Below are 20,548 nucleotides of genomic sequence, written 5' to 3'. Positions count from 1 at the left end.
GAAAACCCAGTGAGTTTTATGATCATTTAGCAAAGAACCGTCAGTTTGTGTTTGCAGGCAGGTAAAACAATAACAGATACTGCGGGAATAAAGCTAACCTGTATTCAGAGCATTTTATTAAACAAAAAACAAGAGAAAAATAATACTGCAAGTTCTGTTAGTTACAGCCAAGTTGTGTGTATGGTGGCCGTTATTTTGCTATGTTTTATTTTAAGATGCCTTAATAAATGAACGAGAAATGTTTATGGCAGGGAAACAGTGGTGCTGCTAAGTTTTAAGGACGAGTGAAACTCTGAATGAGAAAGGTGGGAGAAACTTCCAGAAAGTACTCTATGATTCTGAATATATTCTGATGGCTTTTTTGTAAAAACTACTGAGTTAAGAATCAAAATCATAAATTTTATTTGTATGGGTGAACTGCAATGGCAGTGAATGAACTTCCTTATACTAATTTACCAATTCATTTCATTTAGCAAGTAGTACTGAGCTTTTTTTCCAGCTTGGCACCATACTAGCTATTACAGTTACAGCAATGAACACCATACAAACGAAGTCTCCTCCAGGGCCCCAACAGCCCTCCTTCACTTTGCTAATAGTATGATCTTTAATGGACATAAATCCTGTATATTTAAAGCATAATCCAAGTTCCTTCCTTGGATTTGAAGATCTTGGCTTGGTTTTCACTTATTGCCTTGAACCAGGAGCATTTTGTCCCTTTGCAGAGACTCACTTCCCCAGATGCTCCATGATTTACTTCTTAGCTACTTCTCTGGTGGTCCACCAGATGTTTCATAATTTTATTCCCCTTCCATAATTGCTCACTTTCTAAACTGAAGTTTATTTTTCATTTTGAACAAGTTCTATTGCTCCCTGATGAAAAGAAGGCTCCCAAACACCTTCTCTGTTTTCTCACTGCTGTTATCTTCTGCACCACCTTAAATATTTGATAAATGAATGATTTCTAGTTTCAGTAGGGTTTCTAACCACTCAAACTAGTAAATACCATTAGATGTAGGGAGTGGTATTAAAGAGACAGTGGTGTATTAAAGTGATGAGACTATAAAATATAAAATGGCAGGTTGGGCAATTTGGTTAAATGAAAGCTAAGAAGGTGGTCCTGAGAAGAGCTGTAGCAGAGAGCTGTGTGCCAACAATGATGGACAGAGGCTGAAGACGTATTGATATCTAAATAAATATCTGAGTAATACTTAATACTAATATAGTTAAATATAAATCAAATCACTCACTAATCAATCAATGAAACCACAAATACTTGGGTGTCTACTTTGGGTAGTGACAAAACTCAGACATAAGAATGTGGTGTAAACAGGATCTCTAGAAATTTTTCATCCAGAGCTCTCTGCTGGTCACACAGCCATAACAATGTTCAGGGCAAATTCTCAAGAAAAATGACCCCAAACTCCAAGGACACTGTTGTTCAAAGACTCTATGATAAAGCATAGCAAGTTTGAGAAGCCGAAAGAAGAGAGAAGAAGGTAATGAAAACTATAGCATAAAGATGATCCAGCAAAGCAGATCTCCCTGGGCAACAAGGAGATCAAACCAGTCAATCCTAAAGGGAATATTCATGGAAGTTTCATGCTGAAGCTGAAACTCCAATACTTTGGCCACCTGAAGTGAAGAGCCACCTCATTGGAAAAGACCCTGATGCTGGGAAAGATTGAGGGCAGGAGGAGAAGGGGGTGACAGAGGATGAGATGGTTGGATGGTTTCACCGACTCAATGGACATGAGTTTGAGCAAACTCAGGGAGACAGTGAAAGAAGGGAAGCCTGGCGTGCTGAATTTCATGGGGTCACAGAGTTGGACATGACATAGTGACTGAACAACAATGAACAATAGCAAAGCAGAAACATTTACCTACAGCAGGAAACTGCCCATCATATCCAGGACAGCAAGTGTGCTCAATCGCTAAGTCTTGTCTGACTCTTTTGCGACCCCATGGACTGTAGCCTCCAGGCTTCTCTGTCCATGGGATTATCCCAGCAAGAATACCAGAGTAGGTTCCCATTTCCTCCTCCATGGGTTATTCCCACATGAGAATGTCTCCTGCAGCTCCTATATTGGGCAGGCAGATTCTTTACCACTGAGCCATCTGGGAAACCCATATCCAGTACTGGCAGAGAGCAAAGAGCAGAAGCTCAACGTTTGGCCTTGCTACTTCCTAGCTCAACATCAATAAGAAAGACAGTGAATTGTTCTGAATCTCACTTTCGTCATCTGTAATGTGGAAACAGTAATCTTTGTCTTACCACATTGTTATGCTGATTAAATAAGATAAAAATGCATGTTGATTTCCTATCCCGGTGCTGAAAATCAGTTCCTATCCCATGTTCTGTTTTAGAACATGACATAGGAGTCTATTTTATTCTGTGAGTGAATAAGCTCAGACCTTGCCTGAAATATATTTGTTATTTGACTTGTCCTGTTGCATCTCTATGAAAATGTGGCAAGTCACATTATTGTGATTTTCTATAAAAGAACAGAGTCTATATTTTAACACACATTGGTTATAGTACAACCAATCTGGCACTGGTGAAAATCAAAGGTTTTTGTGGCCAGTGGTCTGTGTCATGTTAGATTACATTCATATGTGCATTACTTTCCTTCTCAGATCTAATACTGTAATTTATTAATCAAGTTGCAGTGAGCCGCGTACTAGAAGCCCTGTATTCAATAACATACTTTGTGTCTTACGAACATCTGACTGAAGGCTGGAATGTCTAAGCTCCTTCTCTAGTAACCGGGAGAGGCCACCTCCCCAAATCCGCTTCTGACAGCTCAGGCAGTTGATTAAATCGCACACATTTCCTCCTCCTTGCCGTCCGAGAAATGTTGAATTCTCAAACTGAAGAGATGTTGATTAAGATGATGTCGGACAATTAATTATGTGCCACGATAACCTCTGACCTGTGCAAGTTCTTTCTATTTTAATCAGTTGAGACTCCAAATTAGCAGATAATTACATTCTTGTGTTTTAATCAAGTCGTGGGCAGCAGGGAAATATGGTAAAGTACAGCTCATGTAGAGAATTCATTTTGTAGTAAAGTCTTTTTTAACTGAAGGTTTAAAAAGGATAATTATTTCAATTATTTTACTTCTGTTAACTTGAAATTCTCTTTAAACAGGAGTTTTTGTGAAGAACAGCTTGAGATAGGACATGTGTTTGGGTATAAAAAAGTGTTAGTACTCAGTCCTGTCTGACTCTTTGTGACCCCCATTGACTGTAGCACGCTAGGCTCCTCTGTCCATGGGATTCTCCATGCACTAATACTAGAGTGGGTAGCCATTCGCTTCTCCAGGGGACCTTTCTGACCCAGGGATCAAACCCTGGTCACCTGCATTGCAGGCAGTCTGAACCACTAGGGAAGCCCATGTTTGGGTATAAAAACTACCAATTGTGAACCAGAGGGGAGGAAGTGAATATTGTGTATGCCGCCTGAACAATGGAAATATATATGATCTTATATTTATAGAAAATGCAGATCTCCAAGGGAGTTGATACTACTCTTGAAGCACAAACTAAAAGAACAGAGTGAGTGACTTTAGAATTTTCTAATCAATAACCTGGCATGATATTGACACACAGACACACACAAAAAAGCCTAGCACAAATATGTTGTTCCAAGTATTATTAATAAGAGTATAAAAGTAATTAATAGTAAAATTTGGAGGGCAAAGCTCACTTAGAAAATGTTTATATAAATTATTATATATATGCTTTATTAAGTAGTATGCATTCATTTCAAAAAGGCAAATAATGTAATTTGTCAGAACACAAAAGTTTCAGTATTACCTAATCAAATTTATGCAAAGATAAGATAATGTCCCTATCAAGATAAATGACTGACAGGAAAAATGGATGAAGTCTTTGGGTATGAAATTATGGATATATTTTTCCTTTTTTATGCATTAGTAAAATAACTTATGCTTCTAATGGAATTCATTTTAGCATAATTTTAGAAACAATTGAATTTACAGTTTTTCAAGGAAGACTGACATGTGTCTTGGTCAAAATAGAAACCATAGTACCATGACAGCGTAAACTTCATTCACAAACTAAACCTGATGGATTGAATGGCAGTGAAGTTTCTAAAGCTTTGAATTGAGAAGAAATGTGCATGCCTGCCAAACTGGACAGAAAAGAATGCTGGAGTGTCCACTGTAAATAAGAAAGGAATCCTGGCTGAGTGTGATGGTGGTCAAAGGTAACATGATCTGGAGCCACACATGCCAACCTAGACTGTCAACTAACTAGGAGGCCAGATGTCTCAAAGTTCCTGTTACTCCAAGTGTTTGTCATCGACAACACCAAGGAGCCTGTTGGAAGTGCTGAATTTCAGGCTTTACACCAGGCATGTAAGTCAGAACTGGCATTTTCCTAAGACCTCCAGGTGATTTGTAGGCATATCAATGTTTAAGAGGATCTGCTCTAACTCAGCAGTCCGTCATCTGTAAAAGGGACTCACAGCATCAACTTCCCAGGGTGGTTTTCAGGAATAAATGAGCTAATGCAAGTTGAATGCATGTTACAATGCCTGAAATATATTACACCATGGTAACAACACACATTATATTATCTCATTTCTTCAATATGTTCTGATACCTCAGCTATTATGTAAGTATATTGGGATTTTATCAAAACCATACAGATTTGTGCATTATATACTCAGAAGAGAACAACTCAACTTCTTAAAACATTTATATTAACATCAGATTCCACATGGTGAACACTGATGAATCTCAGATCTGGAAGAACTTGAAGTCATTAAGCAAAGATGCAATCACGTTAGACTGAGGAAGGAAATCTGGGGACTTAAATATTCGCAATCATTTTGATAACAGCTGAAATAAAAGGTTCACCTACAGAAAATCCAACTCTCCAGAGTCCCGATTCCAGTAGATTCGAGTTCTTATTCAGATACGCAGGCTTCCCCCCACCGTCGACCCCTTCCAGCCATTTCCACTTCATCTTTTTGTTCATAGACAAAGCCTTTTAAACTGTAGAAATTTTGACAACTTTTAAGTCAGTGTCTTAACAGAGATGAATAACACAGGGCAAAAATAAGATAGGCCTGGTTATAACAGTGCTTATTTATACATGTACTTCTTAATTTCTCTTGCACTTATTTCATATATAGTATTTCTATTTTTAAAAATATATTAATGCTCCTCTAGGATGAGAAACATTTAAAAAATTTTTTTAAGATGAGCTATCTGATGGTGAAGAAGCTGAGGAAAATTGGGAAAACAGTCATAACTGAAATGCATAAAGGCACTTCACGGTTTGCTCAGTCTAGTCAGGGAGTACCAACTGGTAAATCAAAATATACAAACAAATATTTAAACCCTTTGTTTATTTTATTGATTCCTTTCATCTGTTTCTTCATCCTTGTAACAGTTCGTGCCTGCACTTATTCACTGCAAAAACTTAAGTGGACTTTGACAAAACCTTGCAGTCAAAATACTTGCGCACATTGTCACAGGTGTGTTTGTGTGTATTGGGACAGGGAGGCATGGTATCACATGTAAGCCAGCAGACAAGATGCTCTGTCATAAACAATTTTTCCTTTGAGCTTTACTTTGCTCTCTAACCTTCCATTAAAAAAAAAAGCCAAAGAATGATGCTTTTGAACTGAGGTGTTGGAGAAAACTCTTGAGAGTCCCTTGGACTGCAAGGAGATTCAACAAGTTCATCCTAAAGGAAATCAGTCCTATATATTCACTGGAAGGACTGATGCTGAAGTTGAAACTCCAATACTTTGGCCACCTCATGCAAAGAACTAACTCATTTGAAAAGACCCTGATGATGGGAAAGATTGAAGGCAGGAGGAGAAGGGGACATCAGAGGATGAGATGGTTGGATGGCATCACCAACTCAATGGACATGAGTTTGAGCAAGCTCTGGGAATTGGTGATGGACAGAGAAGCCTGGCATATTACTGTCCATGGGGTTGCAAAAATTTGGACACGACTGGGTGACTGAATTGAACTGAACTTTCCACAATGCAGTTGCACAGATAGTTTATGCCTTTCCTAAGACACATATGGTTTTAAAGGAAACATTCCCTTCTATAAAGACAGATTATTGTCTACTGAAATAGGAATGCAGGTTGCAGGGGGAGGGGACTGGATTAATCAATAGGTCCTATGCAATATCCTCAGTGATTTTTTAAAAGAAGTATGAAGAATGAAGTAGCTAAAAGTATCCTTCCAAGAGAAAGCTTCTGAAATATGGGCAACATTAAGATCATAAATTTTCAGTAAATTAATTGAAGCTTCAGGAAGATTCACCTGCTGAATGTACTCTCTTCTTACACACATCACACAAAGTCAGCTCTTTCCTCATCTGTGTGTGCGTCAGTCACTCAGTCATGTCTGACTCTTGGCAACCCCATGGACTGTATCACCCCAGGCTCCTCTGTCCATGGGATTCTCCACGCAAGAAAACTAGAGTGGGTTGACATTTCCTTCTCCAGCGGATCTTCCTGACCATGGGATCAAAGCTGGGTCTCCTGCATTGCAGGCAGATTCTTTACCATCTGAGCCTCCAGGGAAGCCCCAACACCCAGTACATGCCAAATTGCCAGTAATGTTTCTTTGTGACCCTGTAGGTTGTAGCCCGCCAGGACCCACTGTCCATGGGGGCTTCTCCAGGCAAGAATACTGGAGTGGGTTGTCATTTCCTTCTCCAGGGGGTCTTCCCCACCCAGGGACTAAAACCAGGTGGGTCTTCTGCATTGGCAAGCAGATTCTTTACCATCTGAGCCACCAGGGAAGCCCTTCCTCATCTGTGGTTATCTGATCATATTTCGTTTCCAGGTTGCTCTACGTGAGGGCCATTTTCCCCTCTGCATGAAAGTGGGATGCTGGCCTAATCCATTCAGAAGGGGCTGGAGGGGCTGCCAGGAGATGCATTGCTGTCCAGCAGTAACGTCCTGCCTGAATGCACACCATTAGGTATGTAGGCAGTCACATGGTTTGGTTGATAGAGTCGCCTGTGACCCATGTGACAGGGATTAATGGGCATCTATTCTCGGCACCATCCTTTACTGAACCTGAGGTCACCTTTGTTGTTTGCAGACACTCCCAGATTCCCCCCCACCAGCCCGCCCTTGACGACACCAGACTCTGCCTTTGGAGCCATCGATTCACCCTCACTGTCCTTCATTTGAAGTGAACAGTCAGAGAGAGGAGGGAGCAATGATGAATATGGAGCTGTTGATTTCTAAGAAGCAGGAAACCTCATGCTTGCCTTAAATATGACTCAAGGTCTTTATTGTGAAAGCTAGTGCTCTTGTAGTCCCCATGTAAATGCTGCTTTCTCTCTGGCCTCTGGTTTTCTCTTCCACAAAGAGAGGGAACTGAAATAATCACTTATGTGAATAAATGCTTTTCTAATCAAACTCAAGGGCCTCTTTGTGACATCTGTGTTACATCCCGGAAGGTGTTTTGATTCGATTGTGGCTTATTTCTGCTGTTGTTTCTCAGGTACTTTGGTTCTCTATGGTAAATTAAAGAGCTTATACCTTGTTTTCTAAAGATAACCCCAAGCCAGCAATACTCCGAGGGAATGATCAAGTTGTACATTAAGTGCTCAGGTCCTGCAGACTTATTGATGCCATCGTTTCTTGTTTGTGCTTCCATTTCAGGACTCAAAGTCCTTGTTAGAAATCCCATTCTTGCCTTTTGGTGACCTTATAATGTGGCATTAAATAATCGGAATTCTGTCAGCCAGGCCATTTTTTTTGTTACAAATAGAAGATCTGGTCAAAACTGTCATATATGAAGCAAAATGTAATGTATTTTTCTCATTATTGAGGAGTGACTAAGTAGGCTTAGTTTCAGGCATGATTGGTCCAGGTGCTCAAAAGATGTTCTGAGGATTTTATTCATTTTCTCTGTCTTGAATCATGCCCTTTCAAAATTCAAATTAAAGCCCTAACCCCCAATGTGACTGGATTTGGCTTTCAGGAGGTAATTGAGGTTAAACGAGGTCCTAAGGCTTGGGTCCTAATCTGATACAACTTCTGAGAAGAGGAAGAGAGGTCCCTCTCACTCAGCCCCCTCCCCTGCCTCGGGAAAGGCTATGTGAGGTCACATGGGAGGGTAGCCTCTGAACCAGGAAGAGAGTTCTCACTAGAACCTGACTGTTCCGGCGCCTTGACTTCAGGTCTCCAAGCATCCACAACTGTGAAAAAATTAATTTCTGTTGTTTAAGTCAAGCAGGATATGGTATTGTATTTTTTATGGCAGCCTGAACTGGTTAACAGAGCTTTTCATTATGTGTTTTTTCCTTGTGATAGTTTGAAGATCATTACAAATCATTAGCCACCACTCCTACTGATAACTGGAGTAGAGTTTCCATCCTCTTGAGCCTGAGCTTGCCTCAGTGACTTGTTTGGTCAGTGAGATGCAAAAGAAGTGCTGTTCTGGAAATTTCCAAGCTTGACCATAAGAAGAAGCCTTGTAGTTTTCTCCCCGTTTCTCCTGGAATACTCACTCTGGGGGAACCTAGCCACCATGTAACAAGGTAAACTAGCCTGGCTTAGGGAAAAACATATGGATTTAAAGATGTAGACAGTGGAAGGAATTAGGTTAGATTTTGTGAGCAAGTATCAGGTATTACGTGTTACTTAAATAATAACATTGATGGTAGGGTCTAACAGAGAGGGTGAATGTGTGTCAGAGATTAATTAGGCCTTTTAGATTACATAGGCCTTTGTAAAATAAATACACAGGTTTTACATACATATATATATACACACACTGAATTGACCACAATTTTCATTTGTAACATCTTACAGAAAAAGCTGAATAAATGTTTAGGCCAAACCAATGCTTTCTTAAAATCTATGGGATAAGAATTATTACTGTGGCCAGTTCGAAGACAGAGAAACTGAAGATTAAAAGCTAAATGGCCTGACTGAACTTATTCAGCTGTTAATGGCAAGAATTAAGACTTGGCTGACTCGAGTCCTAGCTCTCTGCCACCATGCAATTCTCGTCCTTGCTTTTCCCTGCTTCGTGGTTCTGTTGGTACACTATCACCCACCACGTTGGACTTGGTACAGGGTTTTGTCTGGTGCTTCTCAAGTGGGACTAATGGTAAAGAATCATCTGTTAATGCAGGAGACACAAGAGACAGGTGTTTGATCCCTGGGTCCAGGAAATTCCCTGGAGTATAAAATGGCACCCTATTCTAGTATTCTTGCTTGGAGAATCCCATGGACAGAGGAGCCTGGCAGGCTGCAGCCCATGGGGTCACAAATAGTTGGACATGACTGAGTAACTGAGCACACATGCCTTATGGTATCTACTATGATTTTGTTTATTGAATTGAACCTTTAAAACCATTTTTTTCCATCTGATCCCAGTGATTCTCAGAGGCAGATATTTCAGTCTTCACTGAGCAGAGAAGAAAGCTGAGTCTCAGGAAAGCACTGACTGGTGGACATCCTGTGTAAAGTCTGCACAGCTGTGTAGCCAGGCATCACTTGTCTCTTAGAGCTTTGGTTCTAAAACTCCTTCCTTTGGTTAATCTCAGAGCCTTCTCCTCTTTCATCACTACATGGAGTTGCTGAAGTCTCAGGAAGCCATGAATGAGCTAAAGCCATCCCTCCTACAGCTGCTCTGCAAGTTTGGATGGGAGTTCCCTCAAAGAGTGGAGTGTTTCATTTGTTCAATTCATCAAAGATCTGCCATCATTCATATCATGCACTGAGATACCCACACCTTGACCTTATTCTCCCAGAGTGGTCTCCAGTTAAATTGAGTTGGGAATTTTCAGCTGAAGGGGAATGGGAAAGATAGAAGACAGAAAGAAGGGGAATTGAATGTCTGCTTGCTTCATTGCTCAAGTCCAGATCAGACAGATATATCAGGATTTATTAATACCATCTTCCTGTGGTCTGAAAATCTGAGAGCTTATGAGCTGGAAAGTGGGTTGAGAGAGTATAGATTCATACAGAAAACACTTTTAAAGCCACACTAGAAAATCTCTATTTCTATAGTCATATCTTTCTTTGGGACTGGCTTGACCAAGCTTGTTTATAAATAGACCGGTCTCCCAATGGCACCTGGACATTACAAACAACAAATCTATGTCATAGAATGGACGTTTACCTTCCTGAGGAGACAGATCAGCATTGATGTAGGCAATGTGTGTACTGAAGTGGAAGTATGATATCTTTGGATTTAAAGATAAAATTCTGAAAGTTTTAAACTGTGAGAGTTGAGTAAATGGGCCAAGGATGGTGAACCTCAGTTTCCTTTCTATAAAACAGAGATGAAGACATGCTTCATAATGTCATTCATATATAAATTATCCCTAGCTATGCATGACTTTCATGTTGCTTGAGTGAATGATGGCTATTACAAATTGTTAATGTAAAATTATTCTTATTATAACCCTTAAGTGTGTTTGAAATTGTATTTTTCTACTCAAAATTATGTGAACAATAAGTTATTATGACAGTTCATTGACATTATACATAAAACAGACAGGTTTTCCTAGTTATGTCAAAGTCTAGAATATTTGCCAAAAGTTATCATTGGTATATTTACAAAAATGTATTTATGCATATTTATACATGTGTATCTATACATATAGTGTGTGCCTTTTTATACATATAGTATGTACAAATTTTTATGTTTCGTATATATAGTCCATCCATGTATCCAATAAATTATTCTTTATTCATATGTTAGATTCTGTTATTTCACGGAAATTCTAGGCCCAAAGAAATATAAAATCAAGTCCTAGATTTATGACTAACACTGTAAGTTTTAGATTTATATTCAATTCTAAATCCTGCCCCATTATTTACTAGTTTTGTGTCAAGGATACTTTTAATATGACTAAAAGACCACAGAATTTACAGTAGGACAGATGTGGAAATTTAAATTAATGACTTAAAATTTAATGTGGAATTTTAAGTTAATTCATTCTGGTTCTCAATTTCCTCATGTATAAAACTAAGAAAGAAAAAAGAAAAAAAAACTAGAACCACACACTTATTTTGATCAAATAATAAGGTCTATGAAATACTTAGCAGCTCTGACTTTATTAATAAAATATTCCAATAAATACTGACCATTATTTGAACTGTGGTGTTAGAGAAGAGTCTTGGGAGTCCCTTGGACTGTAAGGACATCAAGCCAGTCCATCCTAAAGGAAATCAGTCCTGGATATTCATTGGAAGGACTGAGCTGAAGCTGAAACTCCAATGCTTTGGCCACCTGATGCGAAGAACTGACTCATTGAAAAAGACCCTGATGCTGGGAAAGATTGAAGGCGGGAGGAGAAGGGGACAACAGAGGATGAGATGGTTGGATGGCATCACCGACTCAATGGAAATGAGTTTGGGTGAACTCTGGGAGTTGGTGATAGACAGGGAAGCCTGGCATGCTGCAGTCCATGGGGTCACAAACAGTTGGACATGACTGAGAGACTGAAATAAGCTGAACTGAGGCCCAAGGACAGTGAAATATATGTGACCTTTATCACAATTTAACTACAATATGTGATCGTACATAGATATAAATATGTATGATATATACAATATATATATGAGACATCTACATGGATTGATGAGCACTGTTCATGTTTAAATCTGAGAAAATTTCTTACTTTAACAAAAAATGTACATGATGCTTTTTTTTTCCCCCAAATATCAAGCACATCCAGAAATTTCTCCTCACCACCCCACATTTAATGGAGGATTGAGTTCAGCACCAACTTCTCTGAAATTGTAACTCCAAATTAAGAAAATTGACAGTGCTTCAGTGATGACAAGTGCTGCTTGACTTTTGACTTGAGCAGGAGTTTCCAGCAGGAAGTGTGGGGGAGGGGAGGGGGTTGTGGCAAACTGAGTGTCTCTGCTCTGTCTACACTGTCTGTGACACCTCAGGCCTTCCTACTGTGGCCTAGACAGCATCTGCTTCCATCTTATTAGGAATTTACCCAAGACAGGCCTACTCGCAGGCTGTTTGTGTTAACTCTCCAAGTTTTTAAGTCTTGGGAAATGATTTTATAAACTGTAGAGTTAATGCAAAGTTGCATTAACTTCTTTGCAATTTTGCAGCCTCTATGTGGAGTGATTTATTCTTTTTTTTTTTTTTTTTTTTTGACCTCTAAGATCATGGAAAATAAACTCTGGTCTCAGTACCTAGCAATTTGTTCAATACATTCTCATTGTCCATGGCCACGTCATGGCTGTCCAGTAGGTTAAGCTCAAACCAGGTCAAGGAAGGGATGTGAAAAAACTAATTGAACACACTTACAGAAAAGTCTTCATTGACCAGAAACTCTATTTAGAAACTTGAGTGTTTTTATTAGTTGTACCTACAAGCATGAGGGATTCAACCTTTCACCTGAAAGCAGAAAATAAATGCATTCTTTCTCATTGGTGTATATTGTAACTCTTTTACGAATTGTTCAAACCCCTTTATGATCTGTAGCCTATCTACTTCCCACAATTAAATCCCCTTGTCTGCATGTCCTCTATACTCTGACTAGAGTATATCCCCTATACTCTGACTCCAGTTCTTCAAACTTCCAAAACACACATGCTTTTCTTATCCTTGAACCAGAAAACATTCACTTCTCTTCTTGCAACATCTTGGTGGTTTAGTTCGCTAAGTCCTGTCTGACTCTTGAGACCCCATGGACTATAGCCTGCCAGACACCTCTGTCCATGGAATTCTCCAGGGAAGAATACTGGAGTGGGTTGCCATTTCCTTCTTCAGGGGATCTTCCTGATCCAGGGATTGAACCTGGATCTCCTTAATTGCAGGCAGATTCTTTGCCAACTGAGCTACGAGGAAAGCCCTAGGCTCTCTGTACACTTGAAAACCATCTTATGATTCTAAAGTCTCAGCCGCTTCTCCTCTGTGAAGCCTTATTGGCCTTCAGTCCCCTGAGCATAGCTGCTCAAAGACTTCATGTGATCCTTGGGTCTTACATAGTCAGTAACCAAAGCTTTTATTCACATTCCTTTGCAATCACTGTTTTAAACATATGTCTTCCCAATTAGCTGGTAAGCTCCTCTAAGGCAGAAGCTATATCTTATTGATCTCAGAATCTTCAGGGTAGTGCTTTGTCCAACATTTAATACATACTCTTCTTAACAGTAAAATAAAGTTTACATATGTTCATACATGTATCTCCCTTCTGTGACCCCTAATTAAGCATTTCATAACTGCCAAAATGAGAGTGTTTTATGATTTTGACAGAGCCAATTGGTTATGCAAAAATCAAGCTGCTGCTGCTGCTGCTAAGTCACTTTAGTCGTGTCCGACTCTGTGTGACCCCATAAATGGCAGCCCACCAGGCTGTGGCAAGATTCTCTGTGGGCAAGATTCTCCAGGCAAGAACACTGGAGTGGGTTGCCATTTCCTTCTCCAATGCATGTAAGTGATAAATGAAAGAGAAGTCGCTCAGTCGTGTCCGACTCTTAGCGACCCCATAGACTGCAGCCTACCAGGCTCCTCCATCCATGGGATTTTCCAGGCAAGAGTGGGGTGCCATTTCCTTCTCCAAAAAATCAAGCTAGCCCTCTTCTATCACTGGCTTCATCAGTGGCAATTAAGATGAAGTACTGAGACCTTGATAGAAATAAAAATTGAAGTTGATGATAAACACTATGAAGGGTAAGCAGATCATCTCTTTTCCATATTAAATAAGAGCTGCGTGTTTCAGGAAGCAAATTGCCATCGTGTTGAAAAATCAACCCCATTAGTGCTACTACTTAATAACCATGTCTGTGTTCATGACTAACTCTGAACTGTGCTGGTGCCTCAAATGTCACAGAACAGAACAGCTTTCTACATTTTTTCCCGATTGAGATGAGACTGCTACATTTGTCTAACCATATTTCACCCTTTACTTGATAAATAACGTTGGGAGTTATATGAAATTCTTCTCTTTTTGAAGATCCGTGAAAGAACTTGCAAAGAGCTATTTCCTGAGGGTGCTGGAGTGGTGAGAGGGAAGAACATATTCAATAAAATTGAGGCATGGGATCGATAGCTTTCTAATGTATTTGAGACTGAATGGGAGGAACAGGATACGAAGATTTGTTCATTTATGAAGCATACATCTTGTGGACATTTCCGGGCAGGCTTTGGGTTGAGTGATAGTTAACAAAATGAATAGGACACCATCCTTCTCCTTAGAAAGACCACAGTCTAGTGGACAAGGCAGACACAGCCCAAAACTGAAAAGGCAGCAGAGGAAGATGAAAGCAAGAACAGGGTGCTATAAAAACAAGAAGGTTAATTTGCCTAATTAAACAGCAAGTTGAGATTCAAACCCACGACTGTCTGATTGATTAGGGGGAAGAGTGAAAACTCATATTCATCAGGCTGCTTAAAAATTCTCATTTGATTCCAACTCATATCCTGTACTGTTTCTCATTATTTTTATAACAATTTCCTGTATTTTTTTTCCTTTTTGCACAAAGCATTATCAAATCCATTAAAAAGAGAACACAGAATCTTCCAAAATGCAATATACTACAATTAGGGAATCCAACTTTCTGAAGGAAAAATGATTCAAGACACAGATACTTCGGCAAGATATTCACTCTTCTCAGAGACAAATTTAACCACTGAACACAGACAAGTTTTTGTCAGGCTGTGGAATACAGATAGAGATAAAAACTTGACCATAGACAGACTGTCAGGGTTAGAGACAGCAGGGCTTGATCAGAGAAAGGCAATTAGTGCCAAAGTGAACTTGCAGCTGTCACTTTCTTAAAATGAGATTATACGATACGAAGAATGGAATCAGTCCCTGTACTGCTTTCCTTTTAACAAACTGAATCTTTAAATGCCTGCTGGCTTTCACTTTCAAACTCTGAAATTCCTAGGACTGAGAAAATTATGTTTCATTATCTCCCTTCCACAGTTTTTCCCTGTCCCTCCAATCTCCCCCCTAGAGTGGTACATTGGAATTGCTTTGTCAAGAACCTGTAGTTTTTGTTAGAGGTTGCACTTCAATTTCGTGGTATTCAGGGAAGGGGTAATTATTCACTTGGCTAGCAATACAACAGAAAGAGGAAAGCAGAGCCTTTGAATATTAAATATGTATGGATTATTACATATAAACCGGAGTTTAAAAATCAGCGGTGCTCAGAACCAAATAAGTTCCTGATGATGCTTGGGTTGTAGGGTCCTAAAGCTATGCTACCAGACAGTTTACAAAAGCAACTGAAATTAGAAGAGGTTAACATTTCAAATCCGAGAAGGCAATGGCACCCCACTCCAGTACTCTTGCCTGGAAAATCCCATGGACGGAGGAGCCTGGTGGGCTGCAGTCCATGGGGTCGGTCAGAGTCGGACACGACTGAGTGACTTCACTTTCACTTTTCACTTGCGTGCATTGGAGAAGGAAATGGCAACCCACTGCAGTGTTCTTGCCTGGAGAATCCCAGGGACGGCGGAGCCTGGTGGGCTGCCATCTATGGAGTCGCACAGAGTCGGACATGACTGGAGTGACTTAGCAGCAGCAGCAGCAACATTTCAAATGAAGGGGGGAAACAGGTGAAAAGGAGAAAGTCCCTGACCAGCACTTGTTCTTCACCCATTCATCCCTTCTCTGCTTTACTTGACCCTGACTACCCATAATCCCTGAGGTCACTTGACCCTGACTACCCATAATCCCTGAGGTCACTTGATCCTGACTACCCATAATCCCTGGTATGACACAGAGTCTCACCAATGCTCCCCTTTCCACACTCTTGCCGTCATTCAGACAAGACTTCTTCCACACCCTGCCAGCCGGACGACTTCTCCCCACCTTCAAATACAACCCAGAATCAGTACCTTGAGAATCCCTGTCTGCTCACCAGGACAGGGGCCCCTCCCTCCCCCCCGGCTGCCTCCATGCTCTGCTTCTGGGTATTTGGCCAGAATACAACCTCATCCTAGCTTCCTTCCTACATCCAGAAAGAACTTTAGGCAGAAGCTATACCTTTGTGTTCCAAGAAATTCAACCCAGATAGAACTTTCCAGGGGTCAAGGAGGCGACAAGAAGCAGATATGTCAGCCGTGAACAGTTGAGAAGAAAAGAATTGCTGCTTTTGGCTTTAATTTAGGAAAGGATGGGGCTTCCCACGTGGCATTAATGGTAAAGAATCCACCTGCCCATGCAGGAGACGCAGGTTTGATCCCTGGGTCGGGAAGATCACCTGGAGGAAGAAATGGTCACCCTCTCCAGTATTCCTGCCTGGGAGAATCCCACAGACAGAGGAGCCAGGCAGGCTACAGTCCATGAGGTCAAAAGAGTCGGACACGACTGAGCTTCTGAGCACTAGGGAAGAAAACACAACACAGCTTGGAAGCACAGGAAAGCCGTGTGTTCAGTCATTTGTTTAGCCGCACTGAGCCAGGAGAGCGTCTGTCACAGGAGCAGTTATATCTTCGGCACACTCTCCGGAAGGGATCGTTTTTTTCAACTTAAAAAATAGTAATATGTTGACCTGTTGATGAGAGGGTAGTGCAAAAATATTAAAAGCTTAACCCATCTTGTATCTCCAAGTATAATGGACTGATGTTAAAAACCTAACAGAATGTTTGAGTACAGTCATGGGAAAACAGTTTTTTTTTTTTTTTAAAACTAAACTACTTTTTCTTTCATCCCAGTCAATCTCTCTTTTTCTCCCACCCCCTTTCTTTAAAGCATTACCTTAGGATCCTTGATTCCTTCAGGACTTATCTGTGTCACAGTGGGCAATTCTTTAAGCTATCTATGCATTCATTCTTGACCTGCCAATGGGAAGCCAACGCCATCCACATTGGGCACCCTCTGCCCTCATCTGTATCCTGCTTCCATGAACCTCACCAACCAATTTTATTTGAATGGTGGTTCTACAGACCAAGAGTTTACGACATCAGAATAACAAGATCTAATCTAAGGGGAATCACAAATAGAATTTTTTTTATTATTATATAGAACATTAGAGAAAAACAAGTAACTACATTGAATGTATAAAACCACAGCTATCCATTAATTTCCTATAGCCATTTATGACGACAAATGAATTTTTAAAATTACAAGATATCCCCTTGGTAACAAAAGATTTTACTTCCACTGAATCCAACTGGTATTTTCAGAAAAAGGTGCTTTTTCTTCCAATATCTTTTACCTGAGGATTTGTCACCAGGGAACAAGGCTACATGGGGAGAGAAGAGGATTGTGGAGATTTGCAGTGAGATTGCACAATTTAGAGATTAATACATTTTTCTCTCCATCACAGAGTGTTAAGTTAGAGGGCCAAGAATAACAGAAGTCATACTATTTTCAAATCAATTACTGGTTACATTTTAACCTGATAAACTTTTACAGGCTTTTATCTTAAAGAGAAAAAATAAAAGGGGAAGAGTGATATATTTAAAATATTTACTCTTTTCTGATTATTTTATTAACATCAGAAAGACAAAAAATATGTCTACCAATAAGGGCTTGGCTAAGTAAGCACTGGTTTTCAATTGAATGAAAGATTACTCAGCTACCAGAATTACAATTTTGTGAATGCTTTCTGCTTAGAATCTCTACAAACATATGTTTGTCTATCTCTTATGAAAAGATTAAGGATAATTATACTATTGCATATTGTTTTGCTAATATGGTATTTTGATAAAGAAGCACAGAAGAAATCTGGTGTTGCAGAGGTCTACTGTCAAATACTCACTTCCATGTTATATTTGACATATTCATTCAAATGCATGAGACACAGGTTTGGAATCTGTAAAATGGGAATAATATTCTCCATTTTGATCAGGGTTTAGAGCAAGAAAGAAAAAAAATGCTCTAGATCTTTTAAGCAGGAAGCAATTTAACACAGGGAATTAGGGTTGAAAGAATAGGCCACAGGCTTCCTGGCCTAGAATTAGTGAGTTAAGCATTAGTTGCTCAGTTGTTGCAACCCCGTGGACTGAAGCTCACTAGGCTCCTCTGTCCATGGGGTTTTACAGGTAAGAATACTGGAATAGGTTGTCATTTCCTTTCCCGGGGGATCTTCCTGACTCAGGGATCCAACTCAGGTGTCCTGCATTTCAGGCTACCATCTGAGCCACCCAAACCAAAACTGAAGTGACCCACGAGGGGTCACTATCTCTGAGGCAATCACTGGACTCATGCCAACAGCTCAAGCTGAGCATCAAGAAGACACTGTTGTCACTGAAGTCTTTACAATGTTCCCCTATGCCAAGAAGGTGAATAATCAATACTAGTGAAGAGGCCACTCAAAAACCTCACATTTCTGTGTTTAAGCTTGGCATTAAAAAAAAAAAAAATTACATTGAAATATGGTCTTTGATTGGGTTTCCTATGTGGCATTAGTGGTAAAGAAATTGCCTGCCAGTGCAAGAGAAGTAAGAGACACAGGTTTGATCCCTGGGTCAGGAAGATCCCCTGGAGGAGGAAATGGAAATCCACTCCGGGATTCTTGCCTGGAGGATCCCATGGACAGAGAAGGCTGGCGGGCTACAGTCCGTGGGGTCGCAAAGCGTTGGACACGACTGAGAGACTGAGCAGGCTCGCATGCGTGATTTTTGATCTACTCTTTTCACCAAATATCACACAAGTGTATTTTGTTGATAAAATGTGTTTTATATCCAGAATCCATTTTGAAAGAAGTCAGTAATATGTCATTTAAAATTTTTTAACTTGTGTGGCTATAAAGAGACTGAAAAGAAGGTGAAGGCAACCAGTCCACAGTACTCAGAATACTAGCTTCTCTATCAGTAAACAAATGGAAAACAATGTAGCACATGGCTGCACAGAGTAGCATCTCAACAAATATTTGTTTTCATTGAGAAATGTAAATTAGTAACTACCATGAGTGGCAAAAAAATAAAATAAAAAAGGAGAAGCAAGGTACACATGATGCTCCCTCAAGGCAGAATACAAATTAGAAAGGTGAGTAAGTGGTATAAAATGAGAGTAAGTGGTGTAAGTTTTATTTAAAGAGAGTAACTAATCAGCTGTAATTAATATTTTTAATAACTAGAGAGATCAAACTTATAGGTCAACCCTGAATTGATTTATCTTGTCTTCCATTCAGTAAGCCATTCATTTATTCATTCGTTCATTGATAGACTTTTACAATCATAACAGTTTCTTTAGAAAACCTAATCATGATATCAAGAGTATAAATCTTTAGTTATGTGCTTCTTAGATGCTAGCCACAGCCAAGTTCATTATATATGCTCTTTGAAATACATCTAATAATGCAGCAAAGTAGCTTTATTATTTTCCTTGTACACAATGTATAATCAGAAGCTTAGAACAATCCATTTAGTTATTCTATTTAAATTACTCAGTTCTTACCATGTGTAAGACTATGAGCCAGAACCTGGGGACTTAAGAATAAAATGTGCAGAATACCTCCCCTTACAGGGCTTGCCTGGTGGCTCAGTGGTAAAGAATCTGCCTGACAAAGAAAGAGACACAGGAGATCCAGGTTCAATCCCTGAGTTAGGAAGATTCCCCTGGAGGAGAAATGACAACCCACTCTAGTGTTCGTCCCTGGGAAATCCCATGGACAGAGGAGCCTGGAAGGCTGTGGTCCACGGGGTCGCAGAAGAGCCAGACATGATTTAGCAAATAAACAACAGCAACATGCCGCCCTTATAACACTAACCCTCTAGTGGCAGATATTATTAAGTGAATCTACAAGCGACTGCCATAGACTGAGAGTTTAAGAGTTTGAATGGGGAGCTTCACCCAACAAACATTTTGGTGGAAAGTGAGGAGTATTTTCGCCAGTAAAATATATCCAATTTCCATCCTCTAGCCAGAAGCATTAGTGAACCCTTGATTAAAGATACTGTGATTTCATTAGTCAGATCAGCCTAAATAGGGCCTACGGCATTTCCCAATTAATAGATCAGCAGTAATCAGTGGCTAATTATTCCCTTGACTACAGTTGATTTCCTCTTTAGGTGGGGAATGAGCAGGAGGAGCCAGAACCTCAGTCACGTAGCACAGGAGTCTGAACCCAGTGGGACCAGAGTCCATGATGGTAAGTGTGACTGTGGGAAGGAAGGCAGGAGATGGGGTGGGGGGGGTGCCCAGAAGAGAAATAGAGTCAGAGATAAGGAATAAAGGACAGAATCATAGAATCAAAGTCAGACTGTATCTTAGAGATGAGAGTTCAACTTCCTCACTGGAGAAAACAGACCAAGAAATACAGATATACATACCGAGCACTACATCTGCCCTTGGACAATTTGGGATCCTCAGAGAACTGAGGTGAGGATATAAATCTGCCTTGACTTTTGAAGGGGTCATGTTCCAAGAAACCCATCACAAGTTGAAAACAGTGTAAAGAGAAAATGCATTTAACACAGCTAGCCTACAGAACAACAGCTAAACCTAGCCTACCTTAAATGTGCTCAGAACACTAACATTAGCCGACGGCAGGCAGTCATCTAACACAATGTCTGTTTTATAATAAAGAGCTGAACATCTCATGTAATGTATTGAATATTTCACTGAGGGTGAAGGACAGAATGGTGGT

Source organism: Muntiacus reevesi, chromosome 12 (genome assembly GCF_963930625.1).
Source record: "Muntiacus reevesi chromosome 12, mMunRee1.1, whole genome shotgun sequence".
Lineage (NCBI taxonomy): Eukaryota > Metazoa > Chordata > Mammalia > Artiodactyla > Cervidae > Muntiacus > Muntiacus reevesi.
This window is presented reverse-complemented; position numbering follows the sequence as displayed.